At 51.5% G+C, this 15,032-nt stretch overlaps 1 protein-coding gene across 2 annotated transcripts in view; it reads right to left on the reverse strand.

The window, feature by feature from the left end:
• LOC135215482 (UDP-glucose:glycoprotein glucosyltransferase 1-like) overlaps positions 1 to 14,719 on the reverse strand; it is a 267,287-nt gene extending 252,568 nt beyond the window's left edge. For both annotated transcript variants that reach the window (XM_064250239.1, XM_064250238.1), the window contains exon 1: positions 14,563 to 14,719. The gene's annotated coding sequence lies outside the window, so the exon portion shown is untranslated. The remainder of the gene's footprint in view (positions 1 to 14,562) is intronic.
• Positions 14,720 to 15,032: the final 313 nt, after the last annotated feature.

A 15,032-nucleotide genomic window follows, 5' to 3' on the forward strand; every position in this document is an offset into this window, starting at 1 on the left:
CCCTTTAAAGAGTTATGCTGAAGAGACCAAACAAATAAAATATTTGTTAGTCACGATGCCGGACGGCGCGGCGTGATTCTCTTAATGATAAGCTCAAAGGCGGAGAAAGTCAATTGCCTTTCAAAAGACGCGCGTCCCTGATGGCAAGAAAATCTCATAAGACGTTGAACATCTTAGCTTAAGGAGAACACAACTATGTGACGTTGAAGAGACGAGTAGGCAATGAATGGCAAACCTCACGTTCTTCCAGCTGAACCGAGGAGAAGGAATCTCAAGATTCGAACCTGTGCTTACAAATGACTGAAAACGCCTAACGCATTTCATTGCTGGCCTTGTGCAATGAAAAGCGGGGCGTTCTTCAGTAATGAAACACAGGGGAGAGGCGCTTTGAAGAAACTGCTTCTCATGGGCTGAACGTTTGGAAGTAGAGCTGGGCAGGTGTGGGAGTGTAGGCGATTGTCTTCAATCATCCTGCTAATCCGGGCGTGAACACTGAACAATTGTACACCTCCGAATACAGACATTTGAGACAAAATCAGATTCCGCAAAAATCATTCGCATTATCGGGAACGATTGCAGCAAGAGACTATTACAGAATTCTGTTACCGTGCGGTTAAACAGAAAGATGGAGAGTCGAAAGATATCTCTGTTTAAAAATTCCGCAATACGAAGGACGAGAATACTAGCGTTTCTCAGCAGTAGATGGTCATTCATGATGCGAAGAAATCCCCGTTAATCAGAGACTTAAGTCCGTGATTGTTGGGCAGAGATACGGTTGTTATCAATCAAAGCAGGTGAGAAAGACATAACAACCGTCTATCTCAAAAGCGGCAGCTGAGACTGAAATGCCTCGCGGCAATTCAATACGCAGTAGCTGTCGCTGACTTCGTCATTCCTGAGTTGCCCAAGTAATCCATTTCCCGAAGGAATGCGTTCGGCTAGGAACCACCGAGCATAAAAAGATTATGCTCGAGCAATTATATTAAGCGAACGAATTTCGGTAATATAAAAAGCTCTAAAATGGTGTTGTTGTGACAACACATAAGTATATAAAATGAAACTGGAAACTCCTGGGAGGTTGCAGGCAACCCGGTTGCAGTTGAAAGAGAATACTTTTTCGTCTAAGTCGCAATCCGTAGAATAACCAGGATAGATGCATACCCCTCGAGACCATTCAAATGCTTAGCAGAAATCATGCGACGAGGTGTAATATACGTAGTATATTTCGTAGGATTCGAACAACATCTCCCATCCTAAATTCTTTCCTTCAAGAAAACAAAATAAGGAATTGGAGATCGCCACTTCGTTCTTACAATTAAAGAGAGTGAAGGAGACGTTCTTCCTCGAAGGAAGCTTCAATGGTGAACAGAATACTAAGACGATAGTCCAGCCAAACTGGATATTCCCGTCGTTACGTCTCTATTCCAGGTTGGTCGCCTACTGTGAGATAGTCTTCTTTCAGCAGCAGTCTTCTTCCTAATGCTAGAAATTCCAGGATTTGAGCATAGGCGGAGGTTCCCGATTATCGTGTAACATATCGGCCGGATTCTCGTCTCGCTCACTTTGGGACCGTGGTCTCGCCTAAAGGGTTTGGAGATCGTAAGAAACTCAAACACTCTGAATGCGCTAGAAATTCGAGAATCTAAGCAGTCTGAGAAACCCACACCGAATTCGTATCAAACGATATCGGATGGTGTTCCTTCGATTCCCGTTAGAAATCGAGAATGGAGGCCAGGATCCCTCCTCAACGGACGGGGCTTAGCAAGGAGGACCCGGAAGGTCCCCCCCTTGGGAGCGCAGTCACCAACGTGGGATCCGACAGAGAAATCGCTTGTAGGATCCTTCCCCTTTCCCTCGTGCCGTAAGGAGAGAGGACATGGGGGAGGAATGGATACTCGCCGCCTTCAGCTGGAACTCGCAGTTGGAGAAGAGTTAGGAGCAGCCATCGCTTGCGGCGATGGCCTTCACGAGTCTGGGGAAAACGTATTCGTCAGGAGAAAACGTTTTCCGAGGGAGGCAGTTACGAACTCTCACTGTAGGTAAGGGTCTGCCGCCACTGTGAACGGTCGTCTGGTGGGGCTGATCGACACTGACAGGAGAGAGCCGATACCGTTCCTCCGACTATTCCAGTCCTCGTCGAGGTCGAAACCTCTGCAGGAGGGACCGAAGGAGTATTTAAATACGTGTCCGAAGACACGTAGAAACGCCGCTTGTCGCAGTTAGGAGGAGGTGGAAGTAGCTTGATCGACCGCCAGAAACTGAAGGAGAGCCTTCTTGTCGGAGACTGATGAGGACTCTGGTTCAAGACAGAATCGGTAAGCTCCGGATCGCAGGCATAACCCACCTTGGTTTGGGTTCCCTCTCGGGCCCCAAAACGAACCTGAGCAGAGACATAGGCTCTGCTGGTGGGAGCGCGATCATTTCCCCCCGGTCGTTGTGCTGACGAATCATGTGCAATAACCTGGGTAAAGTTACTCGAATCTCGGCGTTACAGCGTCTTGAGGAGTAGGACCGTTCCAGTCCCTCAACAAAGAGCAGCTCCCAGGACCCTCCTCATTCAGAAAGAAGCGACCAGGCAAACAGATCCCTGTACGGTTGCCTCCAATCACTTGCGCGTACGTCCTGGTTGGTCTACGACCACCGACGTGCGGCGTCCTGTGACTGGAATCGTGAGCGGCGCATCTATCACGATCACCCTATATACCTAGCTCTTCCTGTCGTATGCCGAGGAAGTTGAAGGTATGGAGAGACAGAACTGACGCTACCCCCTCTCCCCCTGACGGTCGCCTTCCAATCACTTGCGGCGTACGTCCTGGTTGTCCTAAGCACCATACGGGCACGTGCGGCGTCGTGAATGGGATCGTGAGCGGGCACCTCTCACGATCACTCTAAGCGACCTCGCTCTTCCCGTGTTAGCCCGATGGAAGTTGAATGGTAGTGGAGAGGAGCAAGGACCTGACGCTCCCCCACGCTCGTGGCAGGACAGCGTTACGTGGGGGGCTGCAGCCGATCACCAACCCGCGGTCGGGGATCGATCTGCAGGCCTGGCCGTGAAGCTCCACCTGTGGCGAGCGGCTCGAATGAGCACTGCGACCCCGAGTCCCGTGCGTTCAGACGAGCTGTGCTGGTCACCGTATCCGCCCGGTACCTGTGGGAGCGGCGGGTTTTCAGGCGACCTGCAGAGATCGCTTTCGCCGTGAGACCGGTGAGCGTTCCTCGCGGCACGTTCAAAACCGCTGGTACCAGCCGGGCTGGTACCGTCGGGCGAGGGGACCTGCAGGGGGACCTTCTTCCCAGCCTCAACCCGTCGGCCGGTCAGAAGACCGTCAACGATCCACCCGACAGAGGGTTACCGGCTGGTCGCTGCGGTAGAAGCGGGCGCTGGACTGGCGATGAGCACTCTGAGACGGCTCCGACAGTCTTCTGCTCCGTGCCTCGGTCATGACGCTGAGCGAAACTCAGGCGTCTTACTTTGGCTGCACGGTCCCGAAGGAGACGTACACTCGAAACTTCCGCGGAACGAGAAAACCGAGCCGGGGTTTACCTGGCTTAGCAGCAGAGCTGCCAAGACCAGGCGAGGGGTGTACCAACGGTAGCCAGCACACCCTGGTACCAGTCTTTTCTTCTTCTCAGAAGGGAGAGGGCCCCGTTCCCGAAGGGAACAGGAGGACCAGCAGAAGAACCCCCCCGGTCACACCGGAATGGTGATCGCGCCTTCGAGTTCCCGAAGGAGTCTTCTTAGGGGGATAACAAACCCGGTTACCAGCTGGTCGCTGCAGAGAGCGGCCAGCTGGCCCGGCGAGAGGGCACCTGAGCGGTTCTCGCCAGGCCTTCTGCTCCGTTTGCCGTGTCTTGGCGCCGAGCGAACTCTGGTCGCCGAAAACTTTGGCTGCACGGTCTCCCGAGGAGAGCGTACACTCGGGATCTCCCAGCGACGAGGAGACGAGCCGGAACCTGCGTAGCGGCATCGCCGCTAGCACCAGGAGGAGGAAGTACCAGAGCTAACCGATACTCCTCTGGTCCCCCGTCTATCTCTTCTTACGGAAGGGAGACGGGCCGCCGCTCCCGAGGAGCAGGGAGGACCCAGCAGTAAGGACCCCCCGTCCCACCGAGGGTGGGACGGGCCCTTAGAAGTTCCCGAAGGAGACTTTCTAGGGGGGGGAGGCAGCCTTTCTTCTTCTGTCGGCTTATGGGCCTTAGAAGTCGAAGGGGGAAAGGAGGCAGCAAACAGACGAAGATGACACCTTCCTCTTCTTCGTCAGCTCACGCAGGACAGTCGTCAGGTCTCCATCCAGGCCGGAGTCGGGCCTATTGCGAAGCAAACACGGCCCGACTGCACCGGCCGGAAGACCTGGATGGGGAAGGACACACCATGGGCAGGACCATGCATGGAAGGCGCAGTGAAACCAGGAGCGACAGGAACAGCAACCAGCTCAGGAGCGGGCCAGGGACACAGCGGCAGCGGTAAACACAGAAGGGGACAGCCAAAGCCAGTAGCGGGCACCACTATCAGCGACAGGTACTGGCAGGACCAGCCATCGCCTGTAGAATCATCGGCAGCCAGAGTTGTACTGGGCGGCCGGGGCCAGGGGCGAGCTGCGGAACAGGCGGAAGTCGGGGCAGGCAACACGAAAGAAGAAAACACAGGCGGCGGCGGCATACCCCTCCTTCGGTACGGCGGCGAACCGGCCCTAGAAGCGGCAGACGGCCGTCACCGACACAGCATGGCGAGTGTATACCATGGGGAAGCAAGCATAAGCGGCTGAAGGGTTTGTAGGGCAGACCACTCCAAGGTCACCCACCCCCCCCGCCCCAGACCTCGCAAGACTCTGCAAGCAGATCGTGGATGCTAGGCACGCCCTGCAGCCGCAGTGGTCCATACCTGTCCAAGGGGCGTCTCCCCCGGCTGTAAGCACCTGCGGTAAGCACAGACAGATTAGTAAGAGGGGTTCCCTCACGCACGGGGGGGGGGGACATGCCCCACCCCGAACGGAAAGGAAAGACCCCAAAAACAAAATACGAGGAAGCGAGCGGGGGAGGGGGGCAGGAAAGACGACGAAGAATCGGATACCAAGAGGAGGCCGCGGGGGAGAGCTTTCGACGACTTCCTTGGCAGAACCTTCGCTTCCCCTCCCCCGCAAAGCAGTGAAAAGGAATATGAAAATGAAAAAAGAATACTTGCACTTGCGATTCACGCATAGAACTTAAAGAGGGAAAAATCAATTACGGTAAGAGCGGAACTTGATCCATATAATATGATGCTATCATAAATATATATGAAAATGAACAATTAGCACTTTCTATTTTCACTTTTCACAGCAATAAATTCGTAAGGATTAATTCCCGGGTAAGGAGCGGAAATTGATCCAAAATGACAAATTTGTCGAAAAATTGCATTTTTCCAACTATACAACCTGAGGTCCCTGTAACAATAGGAAGGTAACTAGCGGCAGCTGGGACGGTCGTAAGCTTCGAACAAGGGGAGAACGGTTAGTTAACTGCTTGTCCGATCGTGCGCGTGCCGCGCGCCCGAGAGGTGAAGAATCACTTTTGCTTTAGGCCCATGCAAAAAGTTGCAGAGTGGGGGTGGCATGAGGTGGGACTATATGTGTAAAGGACCTCAGGTTGCTTATAGTTAGGAAAAAAATGCATTTTCGGACAAATAGTATTTGCTTCGATCGTAATTACAACCCTCGGTCTTAACAATAGGAAGACTCACTTCTTGGTGGGAGGAATCTTGAGTCTTTGGTGAACAGGGACTGGGGTTGTCCAACCCTGAGTGCCTCCATGGTCGTAAGAGCCAAGGGAGGGATCCAAACCTCCCCACCCCCCTGTCCGATGATCGGGGTGTGCACCGCAGGATCAATGGTCAGACCCTCTGGGCCAAGTACTAAGAGAGAGGCAAAGCGTATCTCTCGTACCCGCAAGCAAAGAACTTCTTGTTCCTGTTGGCAAGAGAACAATCATAAAAATGATGGGTTGTCTCAATTTGGCATCCAATTACCTCCCCTTGTTGGGGGAAGTGAGGGATATTACTCCTAATCCCTTACTGAAAAGGGATATGGATGGTGCTCTAGTTGAGTAGCTCACCTGCATCTCGTCCTTAACCAGCAGGGGACGGACCGGGTCCCTCTACCCAAAGGTATGAGGGAAGAAAAAGATGGGAAGAGGAGCCAGTCACACTCTCATCCATCATCCATTCTTACGGTCACACCAGGACTCGATGCTGTTCAGCCTGCGAGGGTCTGGGTTAACTACACAACGTGTTGAGCAAACCACCACGGTTCCCAAGGAAAAAGATCCAAGGAACTGTGGGCAATATCCTGAAGGTAGAAGGAGGTGCATGCGGTCCGGTTGGACCAGGCGCCTGCCTTCATTACCTGCGCCACGGAGAAGTTTTCTTGCGGAACGCGAGAGAATGATGAAGAGGCGTCCACACTCATTCCTGGGTGTCGAGTTTCTTCAGACAGCTCCGTCGCACCTTCACAGGACAAAGCAGCATAGCCTTCGTATCGGAGGCGGGGTGACGTCCATTAGGGAGGGTATTGTGAAGGACTCGAAACCAATCGTCAGTTACGAAGGGTTCTGAGTCTTCGCTACGAAGATCGGTACGAAATCGAGCGTCACAAATCCCATCCCTTTGTGCTTGACTTCTCAAGAGAAGTCATGCAGTTACCTAAGACGAAAAGAAGGGAATAGTCGTATGACCTATCCCTCTCTCGACTTTGGTTATGTACAGTACTCATACTGACAAGCTATTAAGACGAAGTAATGATTGCTCTGGAACAACCGAACTAAGTCCACAGCATAGTTCGTAACTGACTCGGACGCTCTGACAGCTGCCGACTGACTGGTTCGGAATCAGTAGAGGCAAGTTGTCCAAGCATCCGGGTAAGTCACGTGACCTTCGCCCTTTAAAGAGTTATGCTGAGAGACCAAACAAATAAAATATTTGTTAGTCACCGATGCCGGACGGCGCGGCGATGATTCTCTTAATGCATAAGCTCAAAAGGCGAAAGTCAATTGCCTTCAAAAGACCGAGGTCCCTGATGGCAAGACAAAATCTCATAGACGTTGAATCTCAGCTTAAGGAGAAACAACACTATGTTGCGTTGAAGACGAAGGTAGGCAATGAATGCAACCTACGTCTTCCAGCTGAATCGAGAGAAGGAATCTCAAGATTCTAAACCTGTGCTTACAAATGACTGAAAACGCTAACCGCCATTTCATTGCTGTCCGTTGTGCAATGAAAGCGGGGCGTTCTTCAGTAATGAAACACAGGGGAGAGCCGCTTGAAGAACTGCTTCTCATGGGCTGAACGTTTGGAAGTAGAGCTGGCAGGTGTGGGAGTAGGCGATGTCTTTCAATACATCTGCTAATCCGGGGTGAACAATGAACAATTGTACACCTCCGAATACAAGATATTTGAGGACAAACTCAGATTCCGCAAAAATCATTCGCATTATCGGGATACGATGCAGCAAGAGACTATTACAGAATTCTGTTACCGTGCGGTAAACAGAAAGATGAGAGTCGAATAGATATCTCTGTTTAAAATTCTCGCAATACCGAAGACGATGAATACTAGCGTTTCTCAGCAGTAGATGGTCATTCATGTATGCGAGAATCCCGTTAATCAGAGACTTAAGTCCGTGATTGTTGGGCAGAGATACGGTTGTTATTCAATCAAAGCAGGTGAGAAAGACATAAACAACCGTCTATCTCAAAGCGGCAGCTGATACTGAAAATGCCTCGGGCAATTCAATACGCAGTAGCTGTCGCTGACTCGTCATCCTGAGTTTGCCAAGTAATCCTTTCCACGAAGGAATGCGTTCGGCTAGAACCACCGAGCATAAAAAGATATGCTCGAGCAATTATATTTAAGCGAAACAATTGAATTTCGGTAAATATAAAAGCTAAAATGGTGTTGTTGTGACAACACCATAAGTATATAAAATTGAAACTGGAAACTCCTGGGAGGTTGCAGGCAACCCGGGTTTGCAGTTCAATTAGAATACTTTTCGTCTAAGTCGCAATCCGTAGAATAACCAGGATATGCGCCTACCCCTCGGACCATTCAACTGCTTAGCAGAATCATGTCGCGAGGTTAATATACGTAGTATATTGTAGGATTCTGAACAACGATCTCCATCCTAAATTCTTTCCTTCAAGAAAACAAAATAAGGATTGGAGATCGACCACCTTCGTTCTCTATTAAAGAGAGTGAAGGAGAAGTCTTCCTCGAAGGAAAGCTTCAATGGTGAACAGAATACTAAGACGATAGTTCCAGCCAAAACTGGATATTCCCGTCCGTTCTTCTCTATTCCAGGTTGGTCGCCTACTGTGAGATAGTCTTCTTTCAGCAGCAGTCTTCTTCCTAATGCTAGAAAATTCCAGGAATTCGAGCATAGGCGAGGTTCCCGATTATCGTGTAAACATATCGGGGATTCTCGTCTCGCTCACTTTGGACCGTGGTCTCGCCTAAGGTTTGGAGATCGTAAGAAACTCTAAACACTCTGAATGCGCTAGAAATTCCGTAGAATTCTAAGCAGTCTGCGAAACCCCCACCGAATTCGTCAAACGATATCGGCTGGTGGTCCTCTCGATTCCCGTAGAAAATCGAGAATGGGGCAGGATCCCTCCTCAACGACCGGGGCTTACGTCAGGTAGGGACCGAAGGTCCCCCCTGGTAGCGCAGTCCCCAACGTGGGATCCTACAGAGAAATCTCTGTAGGATCCTTCCCCTTTTCCCTCGTAGCCGTAAGGAGAGAGGGAGGGAATGGGGGAGGAATTGGATACTCGCTCGCCTTCCCAGTGGAACTAGCAGTTGGAGAAGAGTAGGAGCAGCCATCGCCTTGCGGCGATGGCCTCTCAGAGTCTGGGAAAACGTATCGTCAGGAGAAAAACGTTTTTCCCGAGGAGGGTACGAACTCTCACTGTAGGTAAGGGTCTGCCGCCACTGTGAACGTCGTCTGGGTGGGGCTGATCGACACCTGACAGGAGAGAGCGATACGTCTCCGACTCATTCCAGTCCTCGTCGAGGTCGAAACCTCTCAGGAGGACCGAAGGAGTATTTTAAATACGGTGTCCGAAGACACGTAGAAACGCCGCTGTCGCAGTAGAGGAGGTGGAAGTAGCTTGATCGACCGGCCAGAACTGAGAGAGCCTTCTTGTCCGGAGACGAGAGACTCTGGTTCAAGACAGAATCGGTAAGCTCCGATCGCGGCATACCCACCGTCGGTTTGGGTCCCTCTCGGGCCCCAAAACGACTCGAGCAGAGACATGGGCTCTGCTGGTGTGGGAGCGGCGATCCTTCCCCCCGGTCGTTGTGCTGACGAATCAGTGCAATAACCTGGGTAAAGTTACTCTGAATCTCGGAAGTTTACAGCGTCTTGAGGAGTAGGACCGTCCAGTCCCTCCAACAAGAGCAGCTCCCAGGACCCTCCTCCTCAGAAGAAGGACCAGCAACAGATCCCTGACGGTTGCCTCCAATCACTTGCGCGTACGTCCTGGTTGGTCCTAAGACCAACCTGGCACGTGCGGCGTCGTGACGGGATCGTGAGCGGCGCATCTCTCACGATCACTCCTATATACCTAGCTCTTCCTGGCGTTATGCCGAGGAAGTTGAAGGTATCGGAGAGACAGAACTGACGCTACCCCCACCCCCTCTCCCCCTGACGGTCGCCTCCAATCACTTGCGCGTACGTCCCTGGTTGGTCCTAAGACCATACGTGGCACGTGCGGCGTCGTGACGGGATCGTGAGCGGCGCACCTCTCACGATCACTCCTAGCTACCTCGCTCTTCCCGGTGTAGCCCGAGGAATTGAAGGTAGTGGAGAGACAGACCTGACGCTTCCCCCCGCTCGCTGGCAGGACCAGCGTACGTGGGGGGCTGCAGCCGATCACCAAACCCGCGGTGGGGATCGATTCTGCAGGCCTGGCCGTGCCGCTCACCTGTGGCGAGCGGCTCGACTGAGCACGTCGACCCCGGTCCCGTGCGTCAGACGAGCTGCTGCTGGTCACCGTATCCGCCCGGTCCCTGTGGGAGAGCGGCGGTCAGGTGACCTGCAGAGCTCGCTTTCGCCGTGAGGACCGGTGAGCGTCCTCGCGGCACGTCAAACCGCTGGTACCAGCCGAGGCTGGTACCGTCGGTCGAGGGGACCTGGGGGACCTCTTCCCAGCCTCAACCCGTGGCCGGTCAGAGACCGTCACGTCCACCCGAGGTACCGGCTGGTCGCTGCGAGAGCGGCCGCTGGCCTGGCGAGAGTCACCTGAGCGGCTCTCGACAGTCTTCTGCTCCGTGCCTCGGTCATTGACGCTGAGCGAACTCAGGCAGTCTTAACTTTGGCTGCACGGTCACCCGAAGGAGATCGTACACTCGGAACTTCTCGCGGACGAGAAACCGAGCCGGTACCTGGCTTAGCAGCAGAGCTGCCAAGACCAGGCGAGGGTGTACCAGCGGTAGCCAGCACACCCTTGGTCCCCGTCTTCTTCTTCTCAGAAGGGGAGACGGGCCCCGTTCCCGAAGGAACAGGAGGACCAGCAGAAGAACCCCCCCGTCACACCGGAATGTGACGAGCCCTTCGAAGTTCCCGAAGGAGTCTTCTTAGGGGGAAACAAAACCCGGTTACCAGCTGGTCGCTGCGAGAGCGGCCGCTGGCCTGGCGAGAGTCACCTGAGCGGTTCTCGCCAGCCTTCTGCTCCGTGCCGTGGTCTTGGCGCCGAGCGAACTCTGGCGCCGAAACTTTGGCTGCACGGTCTCCCGAGGGAGAGCGTACACTCGGGATCTCCCGCGAACGAGAGACCGAGCCGGAACCTGGCGTAGCGGCATCGCCGCTAGCACCAGGCGAGGAAGTACCAGAGCTAACGATACTCCTCTGGTCCCCGTCTATCTCTTCCTTACGGAAGGGGAAGGACGGACGGCCCGCTCCCGAAGGAGCAGGAGGACCAGCAGAAGGACCCCCCGTCCACCGAGGTGGGACGGGCCCTTAGAAGTTCCCGAAGGAAGGAGACTTCTTAGGGGGGGGGAGGCAGCCTTCTTCTTCTTCGGCTTATGCCTTAGAAGTCGAAGGGGAAGAGGCAGCAACAGACGAAGATGACACCTTCCTCTTCTTCGTCAGCTCACGCAGGACAGTCGTCAGGTCCTCCATCCAGGCCGGAGTCGGGCCTATTGCCGAAGCAACACGGCCCGACTGCACCTGTCCGGAAGGACCTGGGACTGGGGAAGAACACCAACCATGGCAGGACCAGCATGGACAGGCGCAGGAACCAGGAGACGACAGGAACAGCAACCAGCCTCAGGAGCGGCAGGAACAGCGGCAGCGGTAAACACAGAAGGGACAGCCAAGCCAGTAGCGGGAACCACATCAGCGACAGGTACGGCAGGCCCAGCCATCGCCTCGTAGAATCATCGGCAGCCAGCGTGGTACTGGCGGCGGTCCAGGGGCGAGCTGCTGGAACAGCGGAAGTCTGGGGCAGGCAACACGAAGAAAACAGGCGGCGGCGGCACATACCCCTCCTCGGTACGCGGCGACCGGGCCCTAGAAGCGGCAGACGGCGTCACCGACACAGCATGGGGAGTGTAGACCAGCGGGGGGAAGCAGCATAAGCGGCCGTGAAGGTTGTAGTGGAGACCACTCCAAGGTCACCGCCCCAGACCTCGCTAGACTCTGCAGCAGATCGTGGATGCTAGGCAACGCCCTGCAGCCGCAGTGGAGTCCATACCTGTCCAAGGTCGTCTCCCACGGCTGTAGCACCTGCGGAGGTAGCACAGACAGATTAGTAAGAGGGGTTCCCTCACGCACGGGGGGGGAGACATGCCCCCACCCGAACGGAAGGAAGACCCCAAAAAACAAAATACGAGGAAGCTGAGCGGGGGGGCAGGAAAGAAGACGAAGAATCGGCTTACCAAGGGAGTCGCGGGAGGAGCTTTTCCGACGACTTCCTGGCAGACCTTCGCTTCCCCTACCCCCGCACAGCAGTGAAAAGTAATATGAAAATGAAACAGAATACTGCACTTGCGATTCACTTCATAGAACTTAAAGAGGGAAAAATCAATTCCCGGTAAGAGCGGAACTTGATCCATAATAATATGATGCTATCATAAATATATATGAAAATGAACAATACTGCACTTGCTATTTTCACTTTCACAGCAATAAATCGTAAGGATTAATTCCCGGGTAAGAGCGGAAATTGATCCAAAATTAAATTTGATGCAATTAATAAATGAAAATGAAAGAAAACTGCATTGCGAATCCACTTTCATTGCATTCTATTCATACAAAATAAGAGGCTCTTGCCGAGCGCAATCAAGCTCTCGGCAACGAAACGCACAGGCAAAAATATAATGAAAAAGAGTACTTACATCTTTCAATTACACACTTTCGCAAAATACATGGACTCGGCGTGAGTGCGCCCCCGCCCTCGGCACCGAGACATAATTCAAGGGTTCAATTCATGAAAAAGAGCGGAAATCGCCGTCTCTACGGCGATAGCTCCATGTTGATTCATAATTAAGTAATGAAAATGAAAACAGTGTACTACAGTTTCATTTTCAAGTCAAACCAAACCATTAGTAGAAAACACAATATAAACAAAGCATACGACGATGAAGCGGGCAGAGAGCGATGACGAACACGTCCTTCACACCCGCGGCCGAAAGCAAAAGTGATTCTTCACCTCTCGGGCGCGCGCACGATCGGACAAGCAGTTAACTACCGTTCTCCCCTTGTTCGAAGCTTACGACCGTCCCAGCTGCCGCTAGTTACCTTCCTATTGTTAAAGGACCGAGGGTTTGTATTACGTATCGGAACAAATTAAATTTGATGCAATTAATAAATTGAAAATGAAAAGAAAAACTGCATTGCGAATCCACTTTCATTGCATTCTATTCATACAAAATAAGAGGCTCTTGCCGAGCGCAATCAAGCTCTCGGCAACGAACGCACAGGGCAAAAATATAATGAAAAAGAGTACTTACATCTTTCAATTACACACTTTCGCCCAAAATACATGACTCGGCGCGAGTGCGCCCGCCCTCGGCACCGAGACATAATTCAAGGGTTCAATTCATGAAAAGAGCGGAAATCGCCGTCTCTACGGCGATAGCTCCATGTGATTCATAATTAAGTAATGAAAATGAAAAACAGTGTACTTACAGTTTCATTTTCAAGTCAAACCAAAACCATTAGTAGAAAACACAATATAAACAAAGCATACGACGATGAATGGGGGCGGGCAGAGAGCGATGACGAACACGTCCTTCACACCCGCGGCCGAAAGCAAAAGTGATTCTTCACCTCTCGGGCGGCGCAGGTGCGCGCGCACGATCGGGACAAGCACAGTTAACTAACCGTTCTCCCCTTGTTCGAAGCTTACGACCGTCCCAGCTGCCGCTAGTTACCTTCCTATTGTTAAAGGACCGAGGGTTTGTATTACGTATCGGAACAACAGTTGTTTACTAACAAACAAGCCGGTTAGGGACCGTTTTCCGATTGTTGTGATGAAAGTGCCCCAGCGTCTGTGGGTGCAAGTGGTGTGCGGATTTATCACAGGAAATGGAAGTTTATTGACACAAGCGACTTCGTAAACATCGAGATGGCGTCAATCTTCTAAATATTTTGAGTTGTAAGTAAAAATGTTGAACGCGTTTTGGTGAGATTTGGACTGCCTTGTACCACCATTTCACTACCCTCTGTTTAAATCTTAAAATTGGCCTTAATTTCTAACTTTGGAGAAAATACTTACTTCGAAAGGAGAGTAGAGGTCTTTAGCTCCGTTTCTCACCAACAACAAGTCGCGACTGATGCCCATCTCCAATGTCAGGACGCGTTATAATGTACTTTTTTTGGGGTTGTACACGTTGATCGTACATGGTCCACCCCTGTTCCATGCAGTTTTTAACCCTATTCTTGTTTTACCATTTAAATATAGAGCGAATAAGACCTGTCTACCGTGATAAGGGTTGGTAGTCGCTGGTGTTTCCCCCCAAGTACTTTTTTGGAGGGTGGCATGCCGCGATCGTCAGTTAGTTGATCTAGGCCATGCGGTTGTTTACCCTATATCACAATATGTTGATGAAACTTCAATCTTTTGAATGGTACTATGCTTAAAGTTGTAATTGTATTCTTGTTTCACCAATTAAATATCGAGTGAATAAGGCCTGGCCAGCACGATGACGATTGATCGTCTGCGGTTGCTTACCCTAGTCTACCTGGGTAGCCTAACCTCCGCCGCCGGGCCCCAACCTGACCCGGCACAAATGAGCCTTGATCCCGGCCTTAATGTACTTGCTACCATTCAGCCTGGTTAAGCATGTCTAAGGGCGATTTTTGGAAGCAAATTTCTGAATGGAATGGCCGCTGACCTATCCTTTGACATTTGGCCTGGCCTGAACGAGACGCTATAGCTAGTAGGTACCTAGGCTAGTATACTACCTAGTAGGTACACCATAACAAAATTTTAAAAATGAAGCTTAGGCTCAAGTTGAGACAAAATGGAGAACTGTTGTATTTAAAGAACTTTTAACTGCCTATTAAACCAATTATGGCTCGTACTTACGTAGTTCCGGTTACTTGGAAAGGGAGGAAAGTCTATTCATAAGATGTAGCCAACTAAGCCAATTGTCAGTTTGTAAACAATCTGACAATAACACATGTTTATAAGGTCACAGACTCCCGGTAACCTTTCGGATAAGAAGATCGAATTAATCTAGTTCAGTTCTTTTTAGACGTGTTTTATTGTCTATATTGGTACGTATCGATGTTCTTTTGTTTTTATGGACTGCATATTGTTTCGCTTATCTTTACGTTTGGCCAATCAGTCTTCGCCGTGTACTTTTAGCCTTTGCTGATGCAAGAGAATGAAGAAATGAATAAACAAACAAATAAATTAGTAAATAAATAAATAAGGAAAGGAGAACAAATAATATGAAAGCAGGGAGATAAAAGAGAAACGGAGGAAGGGAAAAGAAAAGACACACTTTTGTGAAAATGCGGTTGTAAGGTGTAGCCTATCGATATTAATACACA

Source organism: Macrobrachium nipponense, chromosome 5, assembly GCF_015104395.2.
Source record: "Macrobrachium nipponense isolate FS-2020 chromosome 5, ASM1510439v2, whole genome shotgun sequence".
In the NCBI taxonomy this organism is placed as follows: domain Eukaryota; kingdom Metazoa; phylum Arthropoda; class Malacostraca; order Decapoda; family Palaemonidae; genus Macrobrachium; species Macrobrachium nipponense.